The 18,298-nt window shown below is 39.5% G+C and overlaps 6 non-coding genes across 6 annotated transcripts; 4 read left to right on the top strand and 2 right to left on the bottom strand.

Annotated features, from left to right (window-relative positions):
- Positions 1 to 8,260: 8,260 nt before the first annotated feature.
- On the bottom strand, positions 8,261 to 8,334 carry trnan-guu (transfer RNA asparagine (anticodon GUU)). The gene has a single exon. It is a non-coding gene; the product is annotated as a tRNA-Asn (tRNA).
- A 414-nt stretch (positions 8,335 to 8,748) lies between these two features.
- On the top strand, positions 8,749 to 8,821 carry trnak-cuu (transfer RNA lysine (anticodon CUU)). The gene has a single exon. It is a non-coding gene; the product is annotated as a tRNA-Lys (tRNA).
- A 343-nt stretch (positions 8,822 to 9,164) lies between these two features.
- trnas-cga (transfer RNA serine (anticodon CGA)) lies at positions 9,165 to 9,275 on the top strand. The gene is made up of 2 exons: positions 9,165 to 9,202; positions 9,237 to 9,275. It is a non-coding gene; the product is annotated as a tRNA-Ser (tRNA).
- A 4,249-nt stretch (positions 9,276 to 13,524) lies between these two features.
- On the top strand, positions 13,525 to 13,596 carry trnae-uuc (transfer RNA glutamic acid (anticodon UUC)). Its single transcript has one exon. It is a non-coding gene; the product is annotated as a tRNA-Glu (tRNA).
- A 2,689-nt stretch (positions 13,597 to 16,285) lies between these two features.
- On the bottom strand, positions 16,286 to 16,357 carry trnae-uuc (transfer RNA glutamic acid (anticodon UUC)). The gene has a single exon. It is a non-coding gene; the product is annotated as a tRNA-Glu (tRNA).
- Positions 16,358 to 18,087: 1,730 nt separating this feature from the next.
- trnae-uuc (transfer RNA glutamic acid (anticodon UUC)) lies at positions 18,088 to 18,159 on the top strand. The gene has a single exon. It is a non-coding gene; the product is annotated as a tRNA-Glu (tRNA).
- Positions 18,160 to 18,298: the final 139 nt, after the last annotated feature.

Genomic DNA, 18,298 nt, shown 5'->3' on the forward strand with positions numbered 1-18,298 from the left:
TCAGGGACAGTGGCCCAGTGGTTAAAGAAAAGGGCTTGATACCAGGAGGTTCACATCCCGGCTCAGCCACTCACTCACTGTGTGTGACCCTGAGCAAGTCAAAACGTAAAACTGGAGTCCTATTGTAAGTGACTGCAGCAGCAGTTGTTGATGCATAGTACACCCCCTAGTCTCGAAGGCACTTTGGAGAAAAGCAACTGCTAAAAGACTAATGAATAAAAAAGTAATACTCAGATCCACAAGCATGCACATTGCCTTCCACTCTGCAAGGCACCACTTTCTCTAAACACTGAGCTATCAAACCCATTAACTCCTATACTACAGCCCAGCACTAACCACTATACTGCTCAAACCCACTACCTTCCACACTGCAGCTCTGCACTCTAGTCACTGTGTCACTGAAGCCTCTCAGCAAAGCTACACTGATAAACAATTCATGCCCTGATTGAAAATAATAAATAAAACCCACTGATTGCTGCATAAAATAAAGTAGAATCCATTTACTTACCATAGTAGCATCTGTACCTTACTGTGAAAGATACAAGTGATATATTGAGTTCAGTCCATTTGAAGTCACTGCAGTGGCTGCTTTATACAAGAATGGGGCCTCAGTAGCGTATTAGAGAGCTATATATTTCAAAGGAGTGTCTCTCTATTTGTACATTTCTATTATTGGCAAAATCCAAAGACAGGGCTCCTTCTTTATATCCCCTCCCAGAGTATACAGAACACCTCACTATGTGAGTATGTATTAAATAAAGATGGCATTTCATATTAAGAGCAGCTAATTCATACTATTATACAATAATACCCCATTCCATATTCTCAACATCAGCTGTAGGAGGCCCCATTGTTAACATGTATTCATTTCTTGTGACGCGCACAGTACATGTGTATTGTATTGTAGTGTACAGTCACATTTTTATTAAAATATCAGATTCACACTTACCACGAGCACAGATGCTATAATCTGGAAATGAAATAAACATACACCATTAAATACAATTTAAAAATATATATACAATTCATTTCTACATATTAATGTACCATAATAAAATAAAATACTTACAACAGTAAGCTGTTCCAAAGAAAAAGAAAAACAGAAACAGTGGTTATTGGATTTAATAGTTCACTTTATATTCATGTTTGAGTTCCATTTACTGGAATGTCTTCAATCAATTGACCTTCAGTCTACAATCCATGCAGTTCACCCAAACCAGGAGCCAGCTCCAGAGAGACACACACTTACTTCTGTAGTATCTTTTGGACAGGGCATCCTTCTTCACTACCATGGACTGTGTCAGGACCACTTCAGAATCCACTTCAGGAGACAGAAAGCATGTGAAGATCATTAAACAAACAGTAGGTTGCATCCCTTCTATTTAAACACAGACCATGTTGAGGAACTCTCCAAATTTGGATTAGGATTTCAATGTACATTAAAGAAGATTGCTGAACAGTAAGGAGCTTCAGATTTTATTTTGTTAGAGTGTGTGTTACAATGTTTTCACCTGAGTTCAGGAGCTGCTCTTCAGTTCTAGTTGCCTGTCTTAGATATATGTACATAATGTAGGCTGGATCAGTCAAAGTGTCTTTATAGAAGAGCCAGTGACTGGATCACGCTTCCTTCTGCTTTCAATTCACTGCTATGCACTAGATGGTGATGGCACTTACTAACAGAAAGATATTTCAGTCTGCATTACATATGAAAAGAATCACACAGAACAATCGCACAAAACAACTGTGGTCAACTATGAAAGGCGCTATATAAAATAAACATTGATTGATAAAAAGGTAAGGGAACAGGACAACCTTTTAGTCAAGTTATTATATCTCAGTTGGGCGATCCTTCTTACTGACATTTAAGGTGATCAATTAATACAATACGTCTTATTAAAGGTGCTGCATCAACACATTTAAATGTGCATGTTAAATGCAAACAGGTGAAATATTTTCAAAGTGTATATCCCTCAAGCTTTGTGTTTTCCTCTTCTGCTTCAGTGTAACAGACAGACGGGCAGACAGACAGACAGACAGACAGACAGACAGACAGGCAGAAACACACTCAACAGAAGAAGCTATAGGCCATCTGTACTCACTGTCAGCTCTTTTCTCCATCATATTGTCTCCTATCAGGTAAAACAGAAATAGGTTTATACAGTTAGAAGTACATTAGGAAACAGATCTGGGCACTTTGTGTTAGTGCCAGTAGAGAAACAGCAGCTAAATGTGCTCAGATTCACTGGGGTTTGGCCTTAAGTCTATCATCTGTAATTCACAATGTGTTCCTCTTGAAGGTTTAACGTTGTACCCACACACTACCCAGACGTGCTTTTCAAAGGACTCACCCAACTCCCGCTCTCCTTTGAGTCCATCACTGTCCAGCTCAGCATCACTGTCGCCTGAATCATCTGCCTCTGGAACAGGGAGAAGAGAGCTTCATGAAGCAATGAAGGATTCCCTCGACTGCAGTGCACAGCTTCATAGGACACTCAACACAGGGAGGCAGAGAGTTCCCCATTACATTGCAATGCAGAGCTGTGAGGTTTAACCAGGAGATTTCTGGATATACAGTAGCCCTTGATGTTATGCATGATTAGCGATGATTAGTCAGGTTGAGTTTCTAAACAAATTGTGTGGTCTGTGCAGGACTGTGCTTTTTTGTCATTGCTTAACTTAAATCCTGCAAATAAGAAACTTTCTTTCTTTCTTTCTTTCTTTCTTTCTTTCTTTCTGTCTTTCTTTCTTTCTTTCTTTCTTTCTATCTTTCTTTCTTTGTTTGTTTCTTTCTCTTTCTTTCTTTCTTTCTCTCTTTCTTTCTCTCTTTCTTTTTTCTCTCTTTCTCTCTTTCTTTCTTTGTTTGTTTCTTTCTCTCTTTTTCTTTCACTCTCTTTCTTTCTTTCTCTTTTGTTCTTTCTTTCTTTCTTTCTTTCTTTCTTTCTTTCTTTCTTTCTTTCTCTCTCTCTTTCTTTCTTTCTTTGTTTGTTTCTTTCTCTCTTTCTCTCTCTTTTGCTCTTTCTTTCTCTCTCTTTCTTTCTTTCTTTTTTCTCTCTTTCTTTCTTTCTCTCTTTCTTTCTCTCTTTCTTTCTTTGTTTGTTTCTTTCTTTCTCTCTCTTTTGCTCTTTCTTTCTTTCTCTCTTTCTTTCTCTCTTTCTTTCTTTCTTTCTTTCTCTCTCTTTCTTTCTCTCTCTCTTTTGCTCTTTCTTTCTTTCTTTCTTTCTCTCTTTCTTTCTCTTTTTTTCTCTTTCTTTCTCTTTCTTTCTTTCTTTCTCTCTTTCTTTTTCTCTTTTGCTCTTTCTTTCTTTCTTTCTTTTTTTCTCTCTCTTTCTTTCTTTCTCTCTCTTTTGCTCTTTCTTTCTTTCTTTCTTTCTTTCATTCTTTCATTCCTTACCCAGTGGAATGGCCTCCAGGAGCGTGATTGGACACCGCTGATCTCACAGCATTCTCAAGAGACGTGGCAGCGGCAGCACATCTAGCAGGTGCCTCAGAAGCAAGCACAGTGATGTCCTTGTTGACATAGTGGTTGGGCAGCTCCCCTTGGTTAAAATATGAATCTCAAGCACACTGCTGGTGTTCAGTACCAGGTTCTGCAGGATGAACAGGCAGCTCAATGCTGCTTGTTTTGTAGGATTACCTCTAAATCCCAGTTCACATTCAGATGGAGAGTCACCACACAGGTTGGATCCCAGCTTGATTTTCATGAGGAAGTTCCTCTGCGATGGGGACACATTCCTGCTCTATGAATTCCTCTTTAATAGGAACACATTCCTGTTGAGGGACCTCTTCATCTTTAACACATGCCAGCTCTGTAACCTGCATTAGACTTGCACACCACTCCTGCTTCTATCTTTGGCCCTTCCTGTGCTTCCGATTCAGGGATAGCGTGGCTCTCTTTGGGATCTGTGGGAAACAAAACTGTATACAATTAGATCTCTTACTTACCAGCTAGGTTTGTTAGTTGCTTTGATCAGGGATTTAAAGTTACTGTTCCTCAGTTATTTCATATAGGGGTGAGCCGGTATAATAGTTTGGTGGTTTAGGTACATGATGGCATTGATACCATTCCTGTTATTCTACATTGCAATTATCGGTTAACGCTGTGTTTGTGTTCCTATGAACAAAGTGAAGGAAAAGGCATTTTCATATGAACATCTTTTTATTCTACGTCCTGTACAAGACTCAGTGCTGCTGGTCTTTCTCACCTCCTGTAGCCTCACACTGGAGCATTGCATCCACTTCTACCTCCCTGTCAATCACCATCATGACTGTCGTTCTGCCTTTGCATTGTTCTAATGCAAACATCCATTTCTCTACTGCAAACATGCTTAGAAACCAAGCCTGGAGACATGCAGTCTTAGCAAAGTGTCTGAGGAATGTCTTTTTGTTACCTGATCCTGTATTGTGAGAACGGTTTTGAAGGAAACGGTCAACGCAGAATACAAGTTTCAATGTGTCAAATACAATGAGCAGACAAGCGACTGCAGCAGGATAACCTGCTTATTCTCAAAGCAGATTCATTTAAACACGTGATTTACACAACTCAAACTTTTTCAAGTGCCGCAATATGTTTTTTTGTACAAACTCCACCTGTGTAATAATCATTAGGCAGAACATTGGAAGCTTACTTGAGCAACATCACATGACCTGTAGATATAAATCCAATAACATCCCTTGTAGTATTAAAATACATTTGTAATGGTGTGGCTCTCCCTATTGTATGTATCCTGTGCAAACTCATCTCTGCTCTTAAATAATAACCTGGATTAGTAAATGTTTATAAGCAATATGAGCGATCGTTTCCTAATTCTGCTTACCATCAGCTGAACAAAGTACTTTATTTAGAGACTCAATCTAGAGACTCAATAAAATGATACAATTCAGTTGACACCTTACTGTGTTGTATTTACTTCCTCCAACTTCAACCCTTAATTGAACTTGTGGAACCACTCGGGTCCAAAATCTTACAGCGGATTGGTGCAGGCAGGGTGCTGCTGCCGCCCCTTTATTCACACAGTGAGGTCTGGAAAGATCGTGTAAATGTGTGTGTGTGGAACAAGAAGGAAACAGGACTAAAGCACAAGAACGAGCAGCGAATGAGCCGCGACTGTACCAAAGACAACTCAACAGCACTGGAGCGGAATACAATGAAACCATTTATCTAAAAATAGATTCGCAGTCAAACAGTTCAATCAAACACTGAAACCAGATGTGCTGCTGCCTGTATGTTGATATTAAATCACAAATCATTATTCTAACCCTCTGCAATATGGTCTGTGACTGTCTCAGTGGGACTCTATACAAGACATCACTTTACCAGAAGGATACCATTGAAGGCTCTTAAATTAGACTGGCTAAGATTTACCAATCTAGTACTTTATTAATTTCTAGACTACCTATTTAAATATATAAAATAATACAATGTCTTGATTAGACTCCTTATAACCAATATTAGGACAGAACTGTGTTATTAACAACGCTTATAATAATCAAACACTTTAAAACGTGTCCGAAGAGAAATTCTAACCAAGATCTTTCCAACAGAAGGTAGTTTAAGGTGCTGGATTGACCAAGCAATACCACACAATAAAATCAATCTTACCTTGAAATATTAAAGGCTGTTTAATGTCTGCATCTGCAGCGTTTATACACGCTCGCACAGCTTTCAGCTCGTTCTCTGATATTTCCAATCTCAGCTTCAGACTTTCATTCTCTTTCTCCTTTTTGTTCCATTTCCACTCTGAATTCAGTGAATTTGCTGCCGACAGCTTTAGTAATCGCACACAAGACGGTGTGTAGAGCCGCTTTCACTGCGTGCTCGATGGTAGAGGCGAGCTCGTCTTGAGCGACACGGACACACTGACGCGTCCATCTTCACTGGTTTGAGTTTCACACTGGTCTAGCGGAATCCTCTTTTCAATCAGAAACACCGCCTGCGGTTTGTATTTAGTAATATTTATTTTTTACTGTAGCCTTCCCATTCAAATATATTCATCACTTCTTCTGGTGTGATAAAGAAAGAACACAAACAACATGCTTTGCAAGGAGTAACTTTACTTTGGTCTTTCAGAATCGCGCAGAGCTCTGCTGGAGCTTCAACGCGTTTGTTTCTCAGTAAATCATCTCTGAAAAGCTCGACTTGTCTGTAGCTGCGACTGACGCGCTCCGCTCTGTGTGTGAAATTCAACACAGAAAAGGGATGCTTTCCTTTTCACGGAACTCCGTGCAGGTAATAAACAAACACAAAAATCACTAATTATTAGAAAACATTTCATCCCAGCCTAAATACTTTAAACAGCAGGAGACAGCGTGTTGTAAAATCATCACTGACTGCAACCACCTCTCCACACATGAACAAAACAAACCTCTCTATTTCCTGTACTGAAATGAAAGCGTCACTAGCAGAAGGCGGGTCTGGTTGGAACCATCGCGTATTATTGGCTGTAGAAACACTCTATCCCCAGCATGTGAGCCTGATTGGCTGTAGAAACACTCTATCCCCAGCATGTGAGTCTGATTGGCTGTAGAAACACTCTATCCCCAGCACGTGAGCCTGATTGGCTGGCCTCCCTGTCGGAGGCGGTTATGAAACTGGATGTCAGAGTTCGCCATGTTGGCTCTTCAGCGCTGTGTTCAATGCGATGCATTCAGGCGCGTTAAGTAAGTGAGCCGCTCAGAAAGCACACGGAGCTGAATTTAAATGACTTAACGCTCTGCTACAGGAGAGCGCTGAGCGACTTTTAAAAATGGAGAATAATAATGATTTGCTTGTTTGTGTTTCTGAGGTGATGGTTGATGAAATGGCCCCGTGTGAAGTTACTGTCCCCTGCTGGACCTCGCTGAGTTCGGCGCTCTGTTTGGACTGAACCTCATATCTGTCTGTGTTTAATACCGACAATACCGACGTTAATAATGAACATTATAAATAATATTAATACCACAAACCTAATAATAATACATTAACTACTATAAAACAGCTGTACATTTAAAAAGAAAAATGAAATTAAATAATACAAATTCGAAAACAACCATTTGTGGAGTAGAGGTTAGGGCTCTGGACTCTTGACCGGAGGGTCGTTGGTTCAAATCCCGGTGGGGACACTGCTGCTGTACCCTTGAGCAAGGTACTTTACCTAGATTGCTCCAGTAAAAACCCAACTCTATAAATGGGTAATTGTATGTAAAAATAATGTGATATCTTGTAACAATTGTAAGTCCCCCTGGATAAGGGCGTCAGCAAAGAAATAAATAATAATAATTTTTACATTATTGTCTACATGCATCATCTCAGATAATTACAGTGTCATTTATCAGACCCTTCGGCGTTGTCTTTTGAAGAATTAAACCTGCCAGATCGAACGCAGGCTAACATTCAATTAACCAATCTATCTATTAATCATATATATTTTCTATAGCGCCCGATATGCGCTTCACAAAATCTACTTAAAAACAACAAAATATCTAATTGTAAGGCTGGTCGAACAAAATAAGTCTTCAGTGTAATTTTAAACAAAGAGCGCTTTCCACGATTTAAGATGCTTTAGAGAGACAGAATATTGGAATTGGCAGCCGAAACTGGGGGATAAAACTGCCTGTGATCAAAGTGGGCAGAAAAGTTGCATACTTTGCATACCGTATTTGGGAGAAAAGAAAACGGATCATCTCTGATTTGCAACGTTTCCATGGTTCGGCCCGGCCACTGCCGTGTGTCTGGTTAAAACGATGTTCAGTTTTTTTTTTTTGTCTGCTGCTTGGTAATTCAGTCATGAGACAACTGTAGCAGAGTGGCGCAGCTGAAACCATCGAAACCATCCTCTGCTAGCTTGTTTTTCTTCTGTTAGCAAAGTAGTTTTTTTTAAATATTAACTGAAGCAATTAATTAATATTACATATCGTAATCAAGGATGATATAATGCACAAAGATACTTGTCTCATAAGAGCTGAAATAAATTATAGCGCTTTGATATTATGTTACTAACGGATTGTTTAGAAATGTACGTAATTATATTACAACTATTCTAAAAAAGAATGTTATCTCGAAAAAGGAGGCTTGACAATCCGAAATTGCTCAGCTGGGAGAGCGTTAGACTGAAGATCTAAAGGTCCCTGGTTCGATCCCGGGTTTCGGCAAACAACAAGACGATATTGGTTTTGTATTATTTTGAACTAAAAACACAGAGCACATTTATTCTTCAGTAATTGGATGAAATAACAGCGTATCAGAGTGCCATTTTCTAATGTGATTAAGAAATGCATAAAGCACCGTCCCTGGGTGGGCTTGAACCACCAACCTTTCGGTTAACAGCCGAACGCGCTAACCGATTGCGCCACAGAGACCAACCTGTTAAGCAGCCAAAGCATACGGGAGTGATGAGCAAGGCGAGATGCTGCAGAACGTGATCGAGGGAGCAGAACTCATCAGAACCTGAGATCACATCTAAGAAGAAAGCAACACGGGGCAGGAAAGTCTATGTAATCAATTATGGCAGCACAGCATATGTCGTTTTGTTAGATAACACCCTGGGAGACAACAGAGCAGTGTGTGTAAATAGCTACAATGGAAACCATATACTTACGACTTAATTTTGATACAGAACTGTGGTCATGTGTAATCTGTTTTCATTATGATAAGAAAACTACAGTTCAGTGGATTATATTTGGAATCTTTGGTTCTGTCATTCACTATCTTCTCAAATAAGATGACAAATTAATAGCTCAGTTGGTTACAGTGAAAGAAACCTCGAAAAGTCAGCCCGGCTAGCTCAGTCGGTAGAGCATGAGACTCTTAATCTCAGGGTCGTGGGTTCGAGCCCCACGTTTGGCGTCCTTTTTAAATACAAATTGAAGATGTTTCTTCGAGACAACGGAGCAAAGTCTGATTCTGTTCACATTGTATACAGTATTGCAACAAAATTACTTATTGGTCATTGTCAAATAGCAATTGCTATTGTAAAAAGCATGCATCGTTTATAGCTATAACGATATTGAAATAAATAATCTTACTTTTTTGGGTTGACTTCAATCCGTTTCTTTTTTTAGAATTGTCTTAACATCATTCATGGAGCATCAGTTGGTATGTGCGTAATAAACCCAATCGGGCCTTGATACGACCCCCTAGTGTGTGCTGAAATAAATAATGCGGTTTTCTACATTAACAAACGCAGCTTGTCACAATGGCCGAGTGGTCTAAGGCGTCAGACTCGAGGACTCTGTCGTTCTAAAGAATTGTGTGTTCTGTTCTCTGAATGGAGGCGTGGGTTCAAATCCCACTTCTGATAGTTGACTTTTACTTATTTTTAAAAATAATAAATTTCAGCACTCAATACCATTTTAATTTCCATTTTAAATCGGACTAAAATAGTGTTCCTAACAAAGATTGCATTTTTGTTGTAAACAGACTACTTGTTAACGTCACTGAAAAATATTTTGTGTCCAAACATGTTATTTAACTTGATTGTTTTAAAATTCCAAATAACATATTACTTTGAAAAACATCTCCGTCTACCACTGGATCGTGGTCTCAGGCTGGGATGTGGACCATTGAGAACAGTATAAACCATCTATTACTAAACGCAGCTTACAGGAGAAATGCCCTCGTTTAACATGCTAGGATGATCGACTTCGGCATTCTCCAACTGCTGATTACATTTTCTAACACGTTATAAGGAAAAACAATATTTTGGTGTCCAAACATGTGTTATTTAAATTGATTGTTTTAATATTCCAAATAACATATTACTTTGAAAAACATATATATTTTTTAATACAGTCCTATTTGAGTATTTAAAATATGGTTATATTCAAATGCCAGCAACACTGTGTTAATTTAACGAAGCGCCGAACGCCGCTCGGAACGTTCGCATTTTTAAATCCTAACGGTCTCTCCTCAGCTGAGCGGAATGTTCACGAGCCGGTTGCCTAGCAGCGTCTCCCCCTCCTTCTCTGCCCCGCCCTCTCGTCCTCTCTCGTTGTACCAGCTAGGAGTTCAAATTTAGCTTCGTTATATTAGCGCAACTCTTTACTAACTTTTACAAATTAGCTTATTAGGGGCTTCGTGTTTTTAAGATGGTTCAGGTGCAGTCCGGACAGACTGACTGGAGCATCATTACAGTATACCGCACTGCGCTCAGCTTTGTGTGGCCGCTGATACACAAAATAATGAACGACTGTTTAAATAAATCACATGTATTGCTTTTTAATGCTAAATATGTATCTGGTATTCTAAGTATTACCAACAATTAATAATTCAGCTATATTCGTATTCAGAATGTAATACAGTATTAAAACTATCAAACTGACTGGAAACATGGAACACATTTATTGCGATCGATTCGATACCAATAGGATTACATAAGAGCTGTTGTGTATAGACAATGTCACAAACGCCGATATGAACACGGACGGTCTTTATTAAGGGCTGACTCGTTTAGATGTTCGAGAGATCTAGGTGTACTGGACAAATCTACTGGATTTTTTCCAAATCGTAAGTGTACCGCCTGTGATAATACATTTAAAACTAAGAAAATGCACAAGCCATACAACGAAAAAAAAGAGTACAGTATCTTACAAGTGATTGTGCTTCAGCTCATGTCATTAATGTGATTTCTTGTCCTAGCCATTTGCAATATGATGGTAAAACTACTAGACAGTTACAATTGCGCATTAATGAGCGAGCATAAAAGTTCAATTAGGAGAAAATATATTCATCCACCACTAGCTAGACATTTTGTAGATGCCAAACATTCCGTTTCAGATCTTAAATTCTGTGGCATACAAACATTTTCAAGATCGCAGTGGTGGTAATGTCACAGGTGACGAATGTGTTGATTATTATTTTATTCAGTGTTATCACTTATGATTTTTGAATTTGAATTGGATTGGTTTTCCTTTTTTGCACAGTTTGTTTATTTGAATTATTGTTTTATTTTTGAGCATTAGATGCATTTTAATGTATATTTGTTCACTTAACCATACGTCATCCACTCTCTGGTCCAGACCTCCTCTTAGGGCTCCTGTCCAGACGCCTGTTTGGGCAGCCCTCTCCATAGGGTGCTGCGCTTCAGCTGAAGTCCTCAGGAGAGATCCTGATATCCTGACATAAACCACGAACGCAAAGGTTCTTGTCAGTACCTCTTTTCAAATGTATTCAATCGCCAAATTCCGCAGTCCTCCCAGAGTGAGTCTACGAGAAAAAATAACAAAACGAAACTGACACTGTCCGTGCACAAAAAAAAACCCCAACCACTCGCTGTCTAATCTCGTCTTCTTTATTTTCGTTTACTTCCCTCAGCTTCTCTCTCTTTCCTATTCCGGTATCTCCTAGTTCCATGCTCCCAGTCTCTTAGTTCCTCACCCTTTTTATACCTCAAAGCCCTTCTAATTCCAGGTGTGTACAGGTACCAGCAATTGTTTGGGGCGGGACCTGAGGTCCGTGTGCTCAGTGCTTGTGATAAACAAAACAAAAAAATACTTTAATTACGAACTCCGTTTCACCCGTGCACCAAACAAAACAGACAAATAATAATCAACACAGCAAAAACACAGTGCAAAGCAAACAGAAAATTATGAAAATTATGAAAAGAAAAAAAAACGATCTAAATAAAATGTTCACACACGATCTAAATAAAATATTCACACAATACTAATTAATACGTGCAGAAAATAAATAAATAAACACAGGCATATGATTCCCAGCCAATACAACTGTGTTTATGCCCACGTTTCAAATAATGAAATTTCTAAAAGCAAATCGTATTGTTTTATGTTTTCTTTACTTTTAAAGCTGAGAATCAAACACACTTCCGACAACTTCATAGCCCTGCTGGCTACGAACAAGTATTGAGTCGGCTGTTTCCCATGACCCTGGTGATACCCCGTGTTTTCCTAGTATCAGCGTCGGCATTACCATGTGTTTGGCATGCTTGCTGTACACTCTAGCATTGCATAACGAGCTGCCATTACAGCTGGACTCCGTGGCGCAACGGCAGCGCGTCTGACTCCAGATCAGAAGGTTGCGTGTTCAAATCACGTCGAGGTCAAAGCCGCCTTTGTTTTTATTCCGCACTATTTCATTTTTTAACGTGTTTGAATTTGACTGTTTCCGGACATTTATTTATACAATTTAGCCTATACAACATATTGATTGTATATGTTGACCATTGAGAACAGTATAAACGATCTATTACTAGACGTAGCTTACAGGAGAAATGCCCTGGTTTAACATGCTGGGATGATCGACTTCGGCATTCTCCAACTGCTGTTTACATTTTCTAACACGTTATGAGGACGAATACAAAGTTTGACACTTTCCTTGTAAGTGGGGGTAAGCACAAGTTATTTTCAGATGTAATGTCTTTATTTAAGCTCAATCTAGTCCTGCGTAGTGCAAATCACATTACTGTTTAAAGTGTTCTTAAATTGTTTTAACATTAGCAGTGATCCATTTGAAATTTGCTTCATGATTTAAACAACTGAACTTATTGTCAGCTCGGTGCTGAGAAGAAAACACTCCCACTCCTCCTGGTGGATACCGAGACCAATCCCTTCAAAACAGTTTCACTCTAGAAATGATCCTTGCAAATATAGTCTTATCTTTTATTGGCAGACCGTCGCCCCCACCTGGCAAGCTCTTCTTCATATGATACAATGACTGGGCAACAACGAGGTGTTCCATTAACAATACAAACTAACTTGAGACAGCCAAGCCGTTAAAGCATACCTTAAGTTTGTCATGTGAAACAAAAGCAAGTTTTGGCATTTTTGCATTGCCTGCCTCGTCAAACAAGCTCGAGCCATAGCACACAGTGCTGCTGCATCGGGACACAGAGGTGGATTTTAAAACAACTAAATCAACGAGCTGAGACTACTTTTTGAAGAAATTGAAAACATGCCTCTTGTCGAAATATTTGCTATTTAATTAAAAAAAATGTTTTGAATTTGCAAATGGCAGACTACATTGCCTTGCCCCCCCCCACAAAAAAAATAGGACAATCTGAATTGCTCATATCAAGCTGCGATGTAGCGTATGAGAATCGCTAGCAGAATTTGAGGGGAATTAGCTCAAATGGTAGAGCGCTTGCTTAGCATGCGAGAAGTAGCGGGATCGATGCCCGCATTCTCCAAATAGTTTTAACGTATCTGCGTATTTAGTCCCAACGCATTATGAAGATAAATACAAAGTGTGACAATTCTTTGTAACAGAGACGCCCGCCCTACATGTGTATTTTAAAGCACATTCTCCTAATTTGTAATGTTCCCAAGACTGAAAAACTCCAGTGCACCGTCCATCGTATGTCTTCCGAGAAGCACAAAGGGAGATTGATTATTTATTTATTTATTTATTTATTTATTTATTTATTTATTTATTAGCAATTAAAGAGTTTGTGTTAATTGAGAATAAAAATAAATGGCTTGAAGTTTGCTTTCATTTGTAACGTGTTTATAATGAAATATTGGTTCTTGTGTTTTTACCAATCATTGTACTGTATACTAGCTACTGTTGCATGTCCATGATTTTGTTCCTCAGCTTCCCATATGGTCTAGCGGTTAGGATTCCTGGTTTTCACCCAGGCGGCCCGGGTTCGACTCTCGGTATGGGAACGTTCTTGTTATTGTCATTTTGTTACAGAACTGTGGTCATGTGTAATGTGTCTTCAATATGATAATAAAGCTACAGTTACTCGATATATATATATACAGAATGATGCAAATGTATTTGACTCTATTCACATTCCCATCGCGTGGAACAATCGCAGTTTGTTTTTAAATTATATTAATCCCTGGTCAAGACAAAGTCTCTCTGGGGTGGGACGATCATTAGAATGCGGATGTAAGGTCTCCGGTCCCATCATAGAAGCAAGATAGTTTATTCACCAATAAATACCTACACATTTATTTATGTTTCTTTTGTTGGTAAATTAACACATTATTGCATTCTGTCATGTCACGCTGTGCTCTCTAGGATTGCATAACAAGCATGCACTACGCCAGGACTTCGTGGCGCAACGGTAGCGCGTCTGCCTCCAGATCAGAAGGTTGCGTGTTCAAATCACGTCGAGGTTAAAGCCATCTTTATTTCTATTCCACTATATTTCATTTTTTAACGTGTTTGGATTTGAATGTCTCCGGACATTTATTTATACAATTTAGCCTACACAACATATTGATTATAAAGAGACAAACAAATTACTTCCTGGGGGGGGGGCAGTTCAGTTTCAATCAAGTTCCAGTCTATCTGCCATTATCTTGCGCTGCTGTGTTTGGTCAGGTAAAAAGGGCGTGACCAGAGCGGTATGGGCAATCCCGTTAGGTAGTTTGCATGTCAATCTCTCCTTCTTTTCAATTTATACACCCAGCACTGCTTCCGCCCTTCGTCTGTGTTTGTTTTTGGTTTGTGTTTGTTTTTTTGTTGTTCGCTCCTTTCACTGCAGATCATTTCTCTGCTCAGCGCTGGTAGACAGTATCAGCTATTTTCCTACCTGCTCAGGTGATTCTTTTCATCATTCAGCTTTTGTATTTTTCAGCAGGAGCTCCATCGTTAGTCTTTTCTGCTCCCTCCAGTCTCCAGCGCAGCTACAGCGCCGTTCAAAGCGCAGCGTCATTCTCAGCTTGCTCTGCGTTTTCATCAGAAAGACTGTTCCGAGGTCACCGCTGCACTGCAACTCTTTCACAAAGGCGCCTCACAGACCATGGTTACCATGGCAGCGCCTCACAGACCATGGTTACCATGGCAACGCATCATCGAGTGACTACTGGGAGTGGTAAGTTGCCATGGCGACCAGGCAGCTTTAACAGGCAATGCGAGCCTGTGCCTCACTATTGCAATCTTCTGGCTCCTGCTGCTGCGCTTTTGCAACATGAGAGCTTCAACTCGCCGAATTATGACATCTAAATACTGCAGGCTCCTCTTCTAGACCTACGTTAACTTACTTATATCATCACTAACTGTTCTAAAGCAAACGTTTTATCCATAGACAAGGATTTTAATCGCAATAACCAAATATATGCTACCCTGCTTCACTGAAGCCAATAGTTTCAATTCCAATCGCAACCTCGAGATGGCAGCATAACACCACAAACTACATAATTTAAACTGATTTGCTATCGCTGCGAATCTCGCACACTCCAAACCTTCTATCAATTCCTGCAGTTCGTTGTCTTTCCGAGGGATTCTTAGTCCCGTCCTGCCTCAACCTCTTTTGCTTCATATATTAACTTGATTATTTCAAATCAAAACCCCTCCATTCGAGGATCTGGTCATGAAGCCATGCTTATCAGCTTTCTGAGATGTTAAGAATCCACTGTCACATTAATTTTCCAGCTTCCTTGCATCAGGCCATTCCTGCAACCTTCTTGCTCCCGGATTTGCACTTCCTCATTTGCCCCCAACTTCAACAAGGCACTTAATACAACTTTCAAAGTCCATTTCATTCAATTTGAGCTTCCAGGCACATACGGAAACTATGTCCTACGATTATCAACATTTCAATCAAGAGTCCTCCAGCACCGCAATAGACAATACACTCTTAGACTGCTCCTGATCAAATCAATAGGTTTTGCAGCAGCCTCCGAGCAACGCATTCTCATCCTCTCAGGTTCTGCAGAGGCCTCAGATCTACGCATTCTTCATCTCTGCCCAAAGGCAGACCCATCTCCGACATCATCTTAAAAGCCTTAACTCTCAAATACCAATTTCCACTACATTCAGCAGCTCTCTGCTCTCTACAGCAGGCCACTGCACACTACTGACAGCATTCCATCGTTTCTCTGTTTCCGTCTGTCCTAAACGGAGGGGGTTCTCTGTTTTTGTCTCTCCTAAACGGACCCGAGACACATTTCCTAAGCTCTCCCCGCTGCCCAGCTGACAGCTTAGCTGCCTGAGGATGCCGCACTGAGTTGCGAAGGATCTGTCCTTTTGTCCTGTTGGTCCCCTTCCTGTCTCTTGTTCCACTAAATGCCCAGCAGCCAGAGGATGCTGCTTGACCCGTCGGGAGCGAGTGTCAGATTGTTGTATGTTATGTGTTTAAACTTTGCTCTTTCTCTCTCACTTTTACATCACCCCTCTCAAGCCCTCGTAGGCAACCAGTGAAATGTGAGGTGATGTGAATAGAGACAAATACATTGCATCATTCTGTGTATATATATATATATATATATATATATATATATATATATATATATATATATATATATATATATATATAATTTCAAGTAACTGTAGGTTTATCATCATAATGATTTCCATTACACATGACCACAGTTCTGTAACAAAATGACAATAACAAAGACGTTCCCATACCGGGAGTCGAACCCGTGCCACCTGGGTGAAAACCAGGAATCCTAACCGCTAGACCATATGGGAAGCTGATTAACAAACTCCTGGACATGCAACAGTAGCTAGTATTCAGTACAATGATGGTAAAAAACCACTAATTCATTACAAACACGTTACAAATTAAAGCAAACTTCAAGCCATTTATATTTATTCTCAATTAACACAAACTCTTCAATTGCTAAAAAATATAAAAAATCTCCCTTTGTGCTTCTCGGAAGGCATACGATGGAGGGCGCACTGCAGTTATTCAGTCTGCAGGAATATTACAAATTAGCAGACTGCTTTAAAATACACATGTAGGGCGGGCAACTCTGTTACAAAGAATTGTCACACTGTATGTATTTCCATAATGCGTTGGGACTAAATACGCAGATATATTAAAACTATTTGGAGAATGCGGGCATCGATCCCGCTACTTCTCGCATGCGAAGCGAGCGCTCTACCATTTGAGCTAATTCCCCTCGAATTATGCCAGTGATTCTCATAGGCTACATCGCAGCTTGATATGAGCAATTCAGATTGTCAGATTTTTGGCAATGTAGTCTGCCATTTGCAAATTCAAAAAATAAATGGATTAACTAAATAGCAAATATTTCGACTAGAGGTATGTTTTCAATTTCTTCAGAAAGTAGTCTTAGCTCATTGATTCAGTCGCTTTAAAATCCACCTCTGTGTCCCGATGCAGCAGCACTGTGTGCTGTGGCTCGAGCTTGTTTGACGAGGCAGAAATTAAAATGGTATTGAGTGCTGATAAGAGTTTGGTATCAGCTGTTGATTTCCTTGAAAATCTTTTATAATAAAATGAACACATTTATTCATTTTAAAAATAAGTAAAAGTCAACTGTCAGAAGTGAGATTTGAACCCACGCCTCCATTTGGAAACCAACACACACAATTCTTTACAAAGTCCGTGCTTGTGCTAGAGTGCTGCAGCAAGTTAGTTTTTGAGGTTTGACAGGTTGGTCTCTGTGGTGCAATCGGTTAGCGCGTTCGGCTGTTAATTGAATGGTTGGTGGTTCAAGCCCACCCAGGGACGATGCTTTTTGCATTTCTTAATCACATTAGAAAATGGCACTCTGATACGTTGTTATTTCTTCCAATTACACTGAAGAAAAAAATGTGCTCTGTTTTTTAGTTCAAAATAATACAAAACACATTTTTGCTGTTTGCCGAAACCTGGGATCAAACCAGGGACCTTTAGATTTTCAGTCTAACGCTCCCCCCCACAAAAAAAAAAAAAAAAGACAATCTGAATTGCTCATATCAAGCTGCGATGAAGCCTATGGTAATCGCTGGCATAATTCAAGGGGAATTAGCTCAAATGGTAGAGCGCTCGCTTAGCATGCGAGAAGTAGCGGGATCGATGCCCGCATTCTCCAAATAGTTTTAACGTATCTGCGTATTTAGTCCCAACGCATTATGGAGATAAATACAAAGTGTGAGACGCCCGCCCTACATGTGTATTTTAAAGCACAGTCTCCTAATTTGTAATATTCCCCAGACTGAAAAACTGCAGTGCGCCCTCCATCGTATGTCTTCCGAGAAGCACAAAGGGAGATTATTTATTTATTTATTTATTTATTTATTTATTTATTAGCAATTAAAGAGTTTGTGTTAATTGAGAATAAAAATAAATGGCTTTAAGTTTGCTTTCATTTGTAACGTGTTTATAATGAAATATCGGTTCTTGTTTTTACCAATCATTGTACTGTATACTACTAGCTACTGTTGCATGTCCATGATTTTGTTCCTTAGCTTCCCATATGGTCTAGCGGTTAGGATTCCTGGTTTTCACCCAGGCGGCCCGGGTTCGATTCCCGGTATGGGAACGTTCTTGTTATTGTCATTTTGTTACAGAACTGTGGTCATGTGTAATGTGTCTTCAATATGATAATAAAGCTACAGTTACTCGAAATATATATATTATATATATATACAGAATGATGCAAATGTATTTGACTCTATTCA

Source organism: Acipenser ruthenus, chromosome 32, assembly GCF_902713425.1.
Source record: "Acipenser ruthenus chromosome 32, fAciRut3.2 maternal haplotype, whole genome shotgun sequence".
Taxonomy (NCBI): Eukaryota; Metazoa; Chordata; class Actinopteri; order Acipenseriformes; family Acipenseridae; genus Acipenser; species Acipenser ruthenus.